Here is a 13713-nt window from a genome sequence, read left to right as displayed (position 1 = left end):
AACGTAGAGCCTCTTACCTGGACGCGGGTCTCCAGGACACACCCCCCCCTCTCCGGAGACCCCCCGTCGGGCCAGGGGAGGGGCGGAGGAGGGCCAAACAAAAACACAACCTGGCATCCCCACTGCAAACAGCCCACCCACCGTCTGCAGCATCTGGAGCGGCACACGGCTCTTTTCTCATTGTGATGGAGGTAAATATCAGGCTGAGCTGCTCCGGGTTCATTCAGGATCAGCCAAATTCAGCAGAGTCCAAACCAGACGCTGCGTTTGTGGATTGAAGAGGCCGTTATCCAAAAACCCACCATTTTGTTTATTTATGAGGTTAGAAATAAGTCAAAATATTAGAAGAAAAATGATTCTTCACCAGCTCCTGCACCTGCATAGTTTCTTTTTAGCTTTTGTCATAGTCTGCATATGTAAATGGATGTAGCTAACCTGCTAGCCACCGCGTTCCAAACAGGAAGTGATCATGAGCGCACTTCCTGTTCCATCGACTCTGGCTCCAATTCACTTTCTATTGAAAAACTGTGTCCTCTCTCTGTACCTGCTGCTGTCAGACTCATTTTGTTTTTTAAGTTTATTATTATTATTATTATTATTATTATTATTATTTATTTACATTTTATTTTAGTTATTATTATTTTTATTATTATTATTATTATTATTTTGTTATTTTGAGATGTTTTTTATTTTCTTTCTTTCTTTTTTGAGTTGGGTTTTAGTTTTTTTGGTTTTTATTTCACAAATCAAGATCTGAACATTAATAACAGACAAATCAGATGTTTTTTTTCCCCGAGGTCGCTCCTGTTAGCGTTAGCAACAGGTTTGATTGACAGCGTTGCTAAGCGCCCGCCTCCTGCTAAACCAGCGGTGCAGGGGGAAAGGGGCGTTACCTTCAACAGCCTCACTCCTGATTGGCTCTTTAGGTTGCTATGATAGTCTCCAGATTAGCCACTTTAGCCTCGATTAGCTTCATTTGACTGGAGCTGAACTTCAGTCACTTCTTTATACAGTTTGTGTTTTTTATTTGTATTTTTCTGTATTTTAAACAGGGCATCCACAAAAAGGAGAGAGAAATGGGGCGACAGTGGCTCAGTTGGTAGAGCGTTTGTCCCACTCATCTGAAGGTTGGTGGTTTGAATCCTGCTCTCGACATAAACATCATTGATTGAGGCAGACAGATCCACTGACGCACAGGTTGGTGGTGTGATTCCAGCTCCCACAGATGAACGCTGTTGTTGTGTCCTTGGGCAAGACACTTAACCTCCTTAATACTGTAAAAATGTGTCTGTTTACCTAAACAAAAATGATTTAAGTCCTGATGTAGAACTGGATTAGTCCAGTCGGTTCTGGTTTAGTTCCAGTTTTAGTTCAGTCACAGTCACTGAATAAGCCACAAAAATACACAAATACATAAATACACAAATACACAAATACACAAATACACAAATACATAAACACAGAAATACACAAACACACAAATACACAAATACACAAATACACAAATACATAAATACACAAATACATAAATACACAAATACATAAACACACAAATACATAAACACAGAAATACACAAATACACAAATACATAAATACACAAATACATAAATACACAAATACATAAATACACAAATACATAAACACACAAATACATAAACACAGAAATACACAAATACATAAACACACAAATACATAAACACAGAAATACATAAATACATGAACACACAAATACATAAACACAGAAATACACAAATACATAAACACACAAATACATAAACACAGAAATACATAAATACATGAACACACAAATACATAAACACAGAAATACACAAATACATAAACACACAAATACATAAACACACAAATACATAAATACATGAACACACAAATACACAAATACATAAACACACAAATACATGTAAGAAACTCATCAAAACATTTCACTTAGGATTAGTTCACAGAGTAAATGTAACTGAGTAAATGTAACAGAGTAAATTCTCTTTTCAGTTGAATCAGAACAATCAGAATTCACTAAAGCCTCTTCTCTTTTATTAAAGCTCAACTCCAGAACAACTTCAGCTGCTCCTGAGCCCAACATGAGAACTTCACTGTGGAACAAATGAGTCTGAGGACGGAGGGAGAGAAGGAGAGGGGAGAGACAGGAAGAGAGGGAGGGGAGGATAGAGACAGAGAGGAAGGGAGAGAGGAGGTGAGACAGAGGGAGAGAGAGGGAGGGAGGCGAGAGAGACATAGGGGGGGATAGAGAGAGAAGGATGAAGGCAGAGAAAGAGAGAGCAAGGATAGAGTCAGAGCGAGAGAGGGAAGAAGAAGAAGAGAGAGAGGGAAAGAGGAGGTGAGACAGAGGGAGGGAGAGAGAGGTGAGAGAGAGTAAGACAGAGAGAGAGAGTGAGAGGGAGGAAGAGAGAAAGAGAGGAGGCGGGAGAGAGTTGAGAGAGAGAGGTGGGGGAGGATAGAGAGAGAGAGGGAGGGAGGGAGAGCAAGGATACAGTCAGAGCAAAAGAGGGAGAGAGAGGAGGAGAGATAGAGAGGGGGAACAGGAGAGAGAGAGAGGGGGAGAGTAAAGAAGGATAGAGAGGGAGAGAGACTGAGAGAGGGGGAGAGAGAGAGGGGAAGAGGATAAAGAAACAGAGAGGCAGGAGAGGGAGTAGAGAGAGGGAGAGAGACTGACTTCAGAATGACTCGAGCTGCTCTCTGGGTCCACTCCTCTGAAAACGACACAGGCTCATTCACTGTGGACGGAGAACAAAAGTGTCTGAGGACGGAGAGAGAGAGAGAGAGACAGAGGGAGTGAGAGAAGGAGGAGAGTTAATCCGCTCTGAATCACTCTGACTCTCAACACTATGTCTTTAATTCTTCCTCTCTCTCTCCTCTCCCTCTGCACTGCAAAAACATCAAAACATCAACATGAATTTCAAACACGGATCTTAAAAACGTCACAAACTGAACCTGCACCAGGACAAAGTTATAAAAAAAAAAAGTTATTTAATGTTTTTTATTACTCTACAATGCCATACATCTTACTTAATGCAGTCGATGTCGTCTGTGTGTATATAAAATGTAGAAAGTTGTAAAAATCAAGAAAAAAACACATTAAACGAGAGGGTGCGTGCAACTTAGAGACACTTTATTTTACACAGATTTTAGTTTTAGGATCTGGCAAATGCAAAATAAAGAGCAGGTTCTGATTTCTGATTGGATAAGTGGCTCAAAAAAACAAAATGTAAACTATAAACACAAACCGGCTTTAAGTTATGTAAAGGTGAATGGATTATCGCTACGGTTTTATCAGAACAGAAACGTGCAGGTGTCTCACTCAAATAAACAACGTGTGCGACAGCGGCTCAGTTGGTAGAGCGTTTACCCTCTGATCCACAGGTTAATGACGCAGGTCCAGGTGTGTTTTTGACGTAACAACATTATAACCTGGTTTAAACGTCACAAAGCTCAATTTCCAAACTAGTCCGAGCTTCCAAAATCCTAAATTCGAGTCTTTTCCCTTAATCTCGATGTGTTTTTTGCAGTGTAAGCGTCCTCCCGTGCTTCTCCATACTTTTCCAGCCTCCTTATCCTTTTTAATTAGAGAGGCCGGTCTCTCGGCCCGGGGCCCTAATCCCCGACTGACCAACAATACGGACGGCGGTGTTTGAAGAGCCGACCTGCTCCTCTGGTCCCGACTCCCCCACAGAGCCACACTCTCCATAAACCAGACGCTCACAGACAAAGTGCTGCCGGAGCCAAGCTGACTCTGAATGGGCATTTTTCAATTTCCACTAAAGTTCTCCCAGAGATTTGGCTCGAAACAAGGTCAAAAGCCACGAGAAGAAGAAGGAACGACATGGGCTTGAGTTAGAATAAACCCGCAAGTGTTTTAATGATGGCCATTTTGAGCTTGTGTCTCTATGGTTCTCATCTCTGTGGATCATTCTGTTATAATTTACACATTTTAAATCACAATATTCATCTAAAAACACTTAATAAAAGAAACAGTTCAAGCTGAGTTCAAGTTAGAAAATTGTGGTGTCCAATAGGAGGTGTAAATGTCGTCACACTAAAGCGCCGCATGCTGTAGCGCCCCCTATGGACGTCACACTAGAGCAGAGCATTTTTTTACATTTGTACCAAAATGACGACGCGACGCTGCCGAATCCTACGAGTATCAACGATTAAGAAAATAAAACTGGAGAAGGAAGTGCGGACGTCACAGTGGGCGTGTCACAGTGGGCGTGTCACAGTGGGCGTGTCACAGTGGGCGTGTCACAGTAGCGTGAAAACGGGGTGGTTTAGCATGAAGCGAGGGCTTAGCAACGCTGTCAATCAAACCTGTTGCTAACGGGAGCAACTACAGGGAAAGAAGGACCTGATTTGTCTGTTTTTAATGTTCATATCTTGATTTACAGACACAATAGTGAAATAAAAAACCCAGGATCATGTAGAGGGTTAATACGAACATTTAAGACCAAAATGAGTCTGACAGCAGCAGAGACAGAGAGAGGGGACAGTTTTTTTAGCCGTTAGCACACTCCCGATCACTTCTTGTCTGGAACGTAGCGGCTAGCAGGTTAGCTATGTCCATTTATATAAACAGTCCATGTAAATAACTGACGAATCACAATCAAGAAACATCTCGCCTTATTTTCTACCATTGTTCCACGAAGATTTCCCCGTATTTCACCAAAATCTGACAACCTGCCAACTCCGCCCTTTCATTGGTCTGTGCCTTGTATGCAAATTAGCGAAAACTATTTATACAATTTCATATATTTTTGTCTCTACGCTCCCTCATTTTTACCTCGCAACTGACAAGAAAATCAAGTCTAGCCAAACCCGGCGCTGTTGCTAATCACAGAAACCCAATATTACCATAGCAGGCAATTAGCATGCGCCTTTTATGTGGTAAACGAGTGCACTGTAAAAACACGGAGAATAAAAGAGTGATTAAGACGGAGGGCGAGAGAGGGATGGATTCTGCAGCAGTGAGATTTGACTGGTGCCGCGGAGTCCATAATTAGCCCTTCATTGTGAGATAATGGACTTGGCTGCACTTCCTGGTTTCCGGAGCCGTCCGCCCAAAACGACCCGCGCGGAGGTCGAAGGGCGCAATGTGCGAGATGGCTCCTATATGTCGGCGCGAAGGAGGTAGCGCGGCTAATGCGGTGATTTTGTGATAGCGACATAGTGTTGTTGACTTCTGGGTTGGGAAGTAATGGGTTGTTTTGGTGCTGTAGTGAAAAGCTAAGGAAACTACGCAGACCATGATCCTTTGCTTCATTTCAGCGCGGTTACCATGGAAAAAAAAACCTTAACTGCAGCGCGTGATGTGTCGATAAAGAAGTTGACCAAGTGGGTTTGACGTGGTTTTTTTTTTTGGTTTTTTTTTATTAATTTATTTTATTAATTTATTTTAATTTTTAATTTTTTAATTTATTTTTTTATTTATTTGTTTTATTTATTTATTTTATTTTATTTTTTTGAGGCTAGCAGTTATAGCGGCTAATTTGGAGCCGAGTTACATATTTGGCGAGTATCATAGCAACCAAAGAGCCAATCAGGAGGAATTGGGTGTTTTTTTTTTTTTTTTAAGGGCCCATATTACACTATTTTCATTCACACATGTTTAACACACAAACCTGCAGATTTAGACTTTAGAGTTCTTCTCTCAGACTGAAAACACTCCGTTCCACCTTGTGATGTCATCATGTGGTGATACAGGAAGTGCTCCAGTTGTGTTTTTAAACTCCACACACCTTCATTTCTTGAATTATTTGGATCATTTCAGCTTCTGGAGTTGCCCATTTCTACTACTGAACTAAAAGTAAAAGGAGGAGGAGTTAACTTGAAAACTACCACTTGATGACATCACAAGGTGGAACAGAGCGTTTTGAGTTTTGGAGATGTAACAGACTAATAATAAAGTGCGACTCAAACATGTGTGAATGAAACAAAACACAACTCCAGGTATATAATAATAATTTCTCTAATAAATTATATTCAAACACATCAGCGCAAGACAGAGGGGAGGGGGCGGGGCTGTGTGAGGAGGGGCGTGGCTGTGTGAGGAGGGGGCGGGGCTGTGTCACTGGAGGAGCGATACTTTCATAATCACAGTAGAAAATCGAGCAGCAGCGTACGGGCCGCAGATTTTAGCCGTTTTTTTCAGATGCTCTTTTGCAGGTTGGGTCCAAAACCTGACAGGAGAGACCTAAGGTTAAAGAAGGACCTGATTTGTCTGTTTTTAATGTTCAGATCTTGATTTACAGACACAAAAGTGAAATAAAAACCCCAGGATCATGTAGAGGGTTAATACGAACATTTAAGACCAAAATGAGTCTGACAGCAGCAGGTACAGAGAGAGGACAGTTTAAAAAAAAAAAAAAACACACAAAAAAAACACTCAATTAAAAAAAAAAATAAAAATAAATAAATAAATAAAAGCACTCAAAATAACTAAAAAAAGACAAAAAATAAACCTCAAACTAACAAAAAAATAATAAAATAAACTAAAAAAAACCTCAAAATAAAAAAATAAAATAACAAAAATAAAACCTAAAAAAAAACCAACCTCAAAATAACTACAAAAAACAAATAAACCCCAAAATAAGCACAAAAAAAGAAAGAAAATAAACTTTAAAAAAAAAACTCAAAATAACAAAAAATAAATAAATAAAATTAAAATAACTAAAATAAAACCTCAAAAAAACAAGCAAACCCAAAACCTTAAAATAACTAAAAAAATAAAAACTCCAGGATCATGTAGAGGGTTAATACGAACATTTAAGACCAAAATGAGTCTGAAGCAGCAGAGACAGAGAGAGGACAGTTTTTACATAGAAAGTGAATTGGAGCCAGAGTTGATGGAGCAGGAAGTGCTCATGATCACTTCCTGTTTGGATCGCGGTGGCTAGCAGGTTAGCTACATCCATTTATATAAACAGTTCTGTCTCTGTGAACACACGACATGAGAAAGGACAGAGGAGGCTAAAACATGTCTGGATGTTTACACAATAATACTACAAATAATATTATATTCCAGATAAATATATTTTGTTATTATATAATTAAATGTGTATGTTTATGTTGTGTTGTCTGTAACATTAAGCCACCAGGACGTCTTAAAATATTTATCATTGCTTTGGTTTCGCACTTTCAGAGGTAGAACATAATGAAGTACAAGTAGTAAAGTAGAATTTTTAGGTATCTGTACTTTACTCAAGTACATTTTACAGTGATACGTTTTACTTTTACTTGAGTACATCTGAGAGCAGTATCTGTACTTTCTCCTCCACTACATTTTTGAACAGGACTGAAAAGTAAAAGTACTTTTCGTATGATTTGAGGAGTTATTTTTACCGCGTTCGTGGAAACATCCTGAATACATTTTTTGAGTTCAAGCTTCGACTTTGAGGAAAACAAAAATAAATACACAAAATTCATGAGAAAAGTTAAGATTTGTTTTGTTTCTATGACCAAAATATGTGTCATTTTGAATCTATATCACGACATTTACACTTTAACAAATGAACAACACTGTGAAATACTTTTACTTTTTAATCTTAAAGTACATTTTTAAACAGGTACTTAAATACTTTTACTCAAGTAGATTTTCCATGTGATATTTTTACTTTTCTTCAGTAACTTTTTATCTCTGTATCTGTGTATCTTCAGTATTTTGTTGTTTCCTACGTCAATAAAATCTTAAATCTTGCGTCTTTGGCCCTGTCCCGTTCCACTGTGGGCCTGATGCTCTTTTTGTCGTCTTTTAGCTCAGCGCTAGCCGCTCTTTAGCCACGGCAGCCATCTTTTCCTTTGACCATTCGCTCCTTTCTCTCTCTCTCTTTAGAAGCTGCTAATCTGCAAACCTTGAATCATAATCTTTGGGGCTAAATCGATGTAATACGTTTAATTCGATGATGCTTTTTTCTGGTTCGAGGCAAAATCCTGTTGACTAAACTCCGCTAGCTTTGAACCGCGCAGACGTAATGCCATAATGGGGCCAGATCCTTCAGAAAATGCTGTTTAATTGTTCGGCGACGGCTAAACGCTAACGCTACGGAGGGGGCCGTGTGAAAAAACCCCCGTCTGTTCTGTTTTAGCCAATCGCCGTTGACGACAGGGATTTAAAGCGGTGAAGTGGCAGAGGAGCGTTCTGCTTTAACTAAAACCTGCACGAGTTTAAATGCAGAGCAACACTTTTCTTTTAAAGCGGGACAATGAGATGTGTTTGTGTCGACGTGAGACTTTTGGGGGTGAAGGGGGCGAGGCGGATCAAGGCCCGAGAGCACGATTATTAAATAGAGTTCAGTCGGCTTGGCGATTGTTGTTTTTGTTGTAATCTTCTGTTGGGGTGTTTCAGTTTAAGTATCTGGGGTTCAGGGTTTGTCTTTTAAAGGGCCCACACGACACTGTTTTTGGTCTGTTCTAATGTCGTTTCCTCATCACAAACAGACCTGGAGTTGTGTTTTGTTTCATTCACACATGTTTAACGCTCTGTTTCGCCCTGTGATGTCATCAAGTGGTGATACAGGAAGTGCTCCACTGTGTTTTTAAACTCCACACACCTTCACTATCATCTGGATCATTTCTGCACTGGTTTTGCAGATCTACTGAAATAAAGGTAAAAGAAGCGCGACTCCATGGAAACAGAAAGTTAAAACCACACTTTGGAACATTTTATAAATAAGATAAGATTAATACATTCCATACTGTGGAATATTATAGCCAAAAGGAAAACATTTCCATGGAAACAAGCTGGAGGTGGCCCTGCTTCAGGCCAAACGAGAGTCAGGTTTGTGGAGTGAGGATGTTTTTCAGTGTAACAAAATTATATGTAACATGTAATGTCCATAATGAAAAATGTTCCATACTGTGGCTTTAAATAAATACATCGAGTCAAGTGAAGATTCATATTCTCTCAGTTAAAGTCATTTAAATGATGATTACACAGACACTGCAGGAGATGTGTGTTCTGTTTGGATGTGACGAGAGCCGAGAGCCGTGAAGGCTCCGGTTCTTCCTTGTTCTGTTTGCTGTGTGGATGTGATGGGAGCTGAGAGCCGTGAAGGCCCCGGCTCTTTCCTTTGTGTCCTCGGAGCTCAGACACTGATCGGGTTTGACACTGTGTCCAGGAGTCCAAGAACAACCTTTTATTTGGCTTTTTTCATCACAAAGAATGCACCTTTTGTGAAATCTCCCCTCCTCCATCTCTCCCTCCTCCATCTCTCCCTCCTCCATCTCTCCCTCCTCCATCTCTCCTCCCTCCATCTCTCCCTCCTCCATCCCTCCCTCCTCCATCTCTCCCTTCCTCCTCCCTCCATCTCTCTCTCCTCCATCTCTCCCTCCTCCATCTCTCCCTCCCTCCTCCCTCCATCTCTTCCTCCCTCCTCCCTCCATCTCTTCCTCCCTCCTCCCTCCTCCCTCCATCTCTGTGGTGCTCACTTTGCTGCTACAGAACCTGACTAAATAGATGTTTGTTCTGTGTTTTCCACAGACTGTAAAGAAGTGACTGAGTGAGTGACGTCACAGATTCAGCTCCCAATGAAGCTCCTCGAGGCTGGAGCAGGTGGAGAGACTAATGTGAACAACCCCGAGTATCATAGCAACCAAAGAGCCAATCAGGAGTGAGGTTGTTTAAGATAACGCCTGTCCCACCCGCACCACTGGTTTAGCAGGTGAGCATTTGTCTGATTTGTCTGTTATTAATGTTCATATCTTGATTTACAGACACAAAAGTGAAATAAAAACCCCAGGATCATGTAGAGGGTTAATACGAACATTTAAGACCAAAATGAGTCTGAAGCAGCAGAGACAGAGAGAGGGGACAGTTTAAAAAAAACAAAAAAACAAAAAAACACTCAATTAAAAAAATAAATAAATAAATAAAACCACTCAAAATAACTAAATAAAGACAAACAAATAAACCTCAAACAAAAAAATAATAAAATAAAATAAAAAACCCTCAAAATAAAATAACAAAAATAAAACCTCAAAAAAAAACCCAACTCAAAATAATTACAAAAAACAAATAAAACCCAAAATAAGCACAAAAAAATTAAGAAAATAAACTAAAAAAACCCCCCAAAACAACTCAAAATAACAAACAAAACAAAAAAAAAATTACATTAAAAACCCCAAAACCTTAAAATAACTAAAAAAATAAAAACCCCAGGATCATGTAGAGGGTTAATACGAACATTTAAGACCAAAATGAGTCTGAAGCAGCAGAGACAGAGAGAGGACAGATTTTACATAGAAAGTGAATTGGAGTCGATGGAGCAGGAAGTGCGTCCATGATCACTTCCTGTTTGGAACATGGCGTTAGCAGGTTAGCTACGTCCATTTATATAAACAGTCTGTGGTTTTGGCTCAATGCTCAAGTTTTTAGCTCGATTTTGATACTAAAGAAAAGGGTCAGTGTTTCTTCTTTTTAGACATGACAGAGCAGAGGAGGAAAGTAACAACGTAAAAGTAGTAAAATACTTTATAAAATACTGTACTTAAGAAAACATTTTAACTATCTGTACTTTATGTATTTTACAGTGATACTTTTTACTTTTACTTCACTACATCTGAGAGCAATATCTGTACTTTCTACTCCACTACATTTTTGAACAGGACAGAAAAGTAAAAGTATTTTTATCATTGTGTGAAAACTGCTGAAAAGGCTGAGGGTTTATTTTAACACGTTCAGAATTTAAACAAAACTAAAATATACAAATAAAAACAGAAAAAAAACTATTGATTCAGTTGTTTCTGTTGAACAAAATCACCACATTTGAACATTTGAAGCTTTATAAGATTCAAAATATACTTGAAATACTTTTACTTTTTACTCTTTAAGTACATTAGATTTTTTCATGTGATACTTTTACTTTTACTTGACTATTTTTCTTCCAGTATCTGTACTTTCACTTAAGTAACAAAAGTGAGTACTTCTTCCACCACTGAGACATTTTTAACACAAAAACAGAGTTAGTTTATTTACTAAAAGTCAAATTTTATAAATATATTTTAATATCCAGACCTAGTTTTTATTCTAAGCATCTCTTTTTTGACAACCACAATTTTGTTCCATTTTAAACCTCTTTTTCTACAGCAAAATGAGATTATTATTATGATTTTATTATTATTTTTCGCTGTAAATGCTCCGTTCCAATTTATGATGTCATTAGGTGGCAGCTGTTGTATTGATTTGATGGATTTTCTCTTTATGGACAAAAAACAGATGGAATCAAACAAGAAATATCACAAAACAAAGAGAAAAGATAAACAAAAACACGCAGAGTATGTGTTTGTACAGTTCAGATCTGTGGAGGGGCGACCACATCGACATGGAGACCTGAAAAGTCACGTAGTGCTCCTTTAACGCTCTATCGTTTTTTGTGCTGACAGAAAAGACGTTCAGACATTTGTATTTACTCCGTGGAGAGACGCAGTAATTACCTCATTATAATACGAACATAAACCAGGTCAAAGAATTTACATTTTAATAGAACATTACATAACGTCGTCACTTATCTCTGTGAATATAAAACACGCTTTAATAATGTGGAAAATGAGAGCGCTCTGCATGGGTTGCGTCTAGTTAAAGGAGCAGATTTGGCGTATCGTTTTAAAGAGGCGCTAATGACCCGCCCCATTAGTTTAAACGAGTCTTTTATCGCTGAGACGACGAGAGCTTTGATTCCGCACGTCTGCCCCGTATCTCTGAACTCGACACATGCACTTTATTAAGATCCTCCTCCTCCTCCACCTCCTCCACCTCCTTCAGGCCTACACTCTAAAAATATCTCTACTGTTATTCGCTAAAATGATTCGAAGTACACGACAAGCGGGATTCAAACCGCCAACCGTCAGATCGGTGGACGAACACGATACTGTCGCCTCCAAATCCAAGTAAAATGTCACAAGTTCTACAATAAAAATAGACTATTACAGTGTTACTTTGCCAAATACGCGTTTTTTAATCTGATTTCTGTGATGTTCAGGGGAAATTAGTGTGAAAAAATATCTAAAATTACAAGGAAAAAGATTCGGCTCTTTTAAAAAAATGTCATTCAGTTCAAACGATTCACTTTAAAAAAACAAACTTGACCCGTGGATCTGACTCATGATGTTTACGTCAAGAGCAGGATTTGAACCGACAACCTTCAGATCACTGGGTAAACGCTCTACAGACTGAGTCACTGTCGCCTCGTTGCAGATCTGAGCTGTAACTTGGCCTGGTCTGGGGCAGGTTCCACACTGTTCCTTTAGTCTGAGTCGTTTTTCTTACACAAAGATGAACTGACTTGTTTAAAGATGCACTTTGTAACTTTTCTTTTGGATGTGGACCTGCTAATCGCCGTTGAGATTTTATTTTGTATGTTCCTCAGTTTGGCATTAATCTAAAAATATTCCTCAAAAAACACACATTTATATGGCATCCCGGGGGCTCCCTGTCAGCCTGGTGAAATCTCCAACTGCCCTCGACCAAGAAGAAATACGGCTTTTGTCCACCTGGTTACCTGCGAGGGGCCGGCGCACCCAAGGCGGAGACGGTCATCGCGGCTCGGCGGGGGAGACAGCGCTGCAGGGAGACGCGCACGCTCGAGTTAGAGAGAAGCTCCAGGAATTTCGAAGGCGCGCCCACACAGAGGACTAACGGATCCGGATCACTATTCCAGACCTATGTCTATTAAGACAGGTTATCTTTTCCACTTTTATGAGAAACGCCATGACTATTAAGGTAAATACACAGTCAAATCTGGTTTACTTGCTCTACTTCTTTTTCAAAGTTGCTACTTTTACCGAGTCGGGACTTAAAATGCTCCCTTATTTCTTCTGTACAACATCTTGCTAGTATGTGGACATATCATAGGGCCCCACCTTCTCAACGAGGTGGGACTTTCCCCTATCTGGACCCACACCACACGGGGTCCTGTAGGGCTCATTTAATACGAGCCTCCGCCTTGGAAGCACCTGTTATGTTCTGTTATATTGTGTTCAGTGTTTTGTCATTTTTATTATTTGTGTTCTTTTGCTCTTTGGGAGAGAGCTTGTTGGTGCACAAGTTTAAACATATAGGAAGATTTATTTATTTTATTATTTTATTTTTTGGTTTATTTTATACGCGGGATAATTATATTGTATATTTAATACGCTATGGGTACAAAAGATATTAAAATTGTTTCTTTTAACGTGAAGGGGATCTCAAGTGCAGCTAAGAGAACCAAAATATTATCAAAAGTTAAACGTGAAAATGCTCAAATTGTACTTTTACAAGAGACACACCTCTCACCCTCAGAACATGAAAAGCTGAAAAGAATGGGGTATACAAAAGCTTACTACTCATCATACAAGGGAGGAAGAAGACGAGGAGTTATTATATTAATATCACAAAAAATACTCTTTGAATATGTATCTGGGGAGTCAGATAAAGAAGGAAGGTATATAGTGGTTACAGGGAAAATAAACAACGTAATAGTTACTATTTGCAATGTCTACGTCCCACCTGGAAGTAACTTTGCATTTTATAGAAGGTTGTTTGACTTAATGATTGGAGCACCGGGGACTGTAATCTGTGGGGGTGACTGGAATATTAGGCTTAATCCTAATTTAGACACATCCAAAAATATACCCACAACGGCACTACATAATAAAGTCAATAATTTATTGGGAGAGTTAGGCATAATAGACCTTTGGAGGGACTTTTACCC

The sequence above is a fragment of the Periophthalmus magnuspinnatus genome, chromosome 24, assembly GCF_009829125.3.
Source record: "Periophthalmus magnuspinnatus isolate fPerMag1 chromosome 24, fPerMag1.2.pri, whole genome shotgun sequence".
NCBI lineage: Eukaryota > Metazoa > Chordata > Actinopteri > Gobiiformes > Gobiidae > Periophthalmus > Periophthalmus magnuspinnatus.
This window is presented reverse-complemented; position numbering follows the sequence as displayed.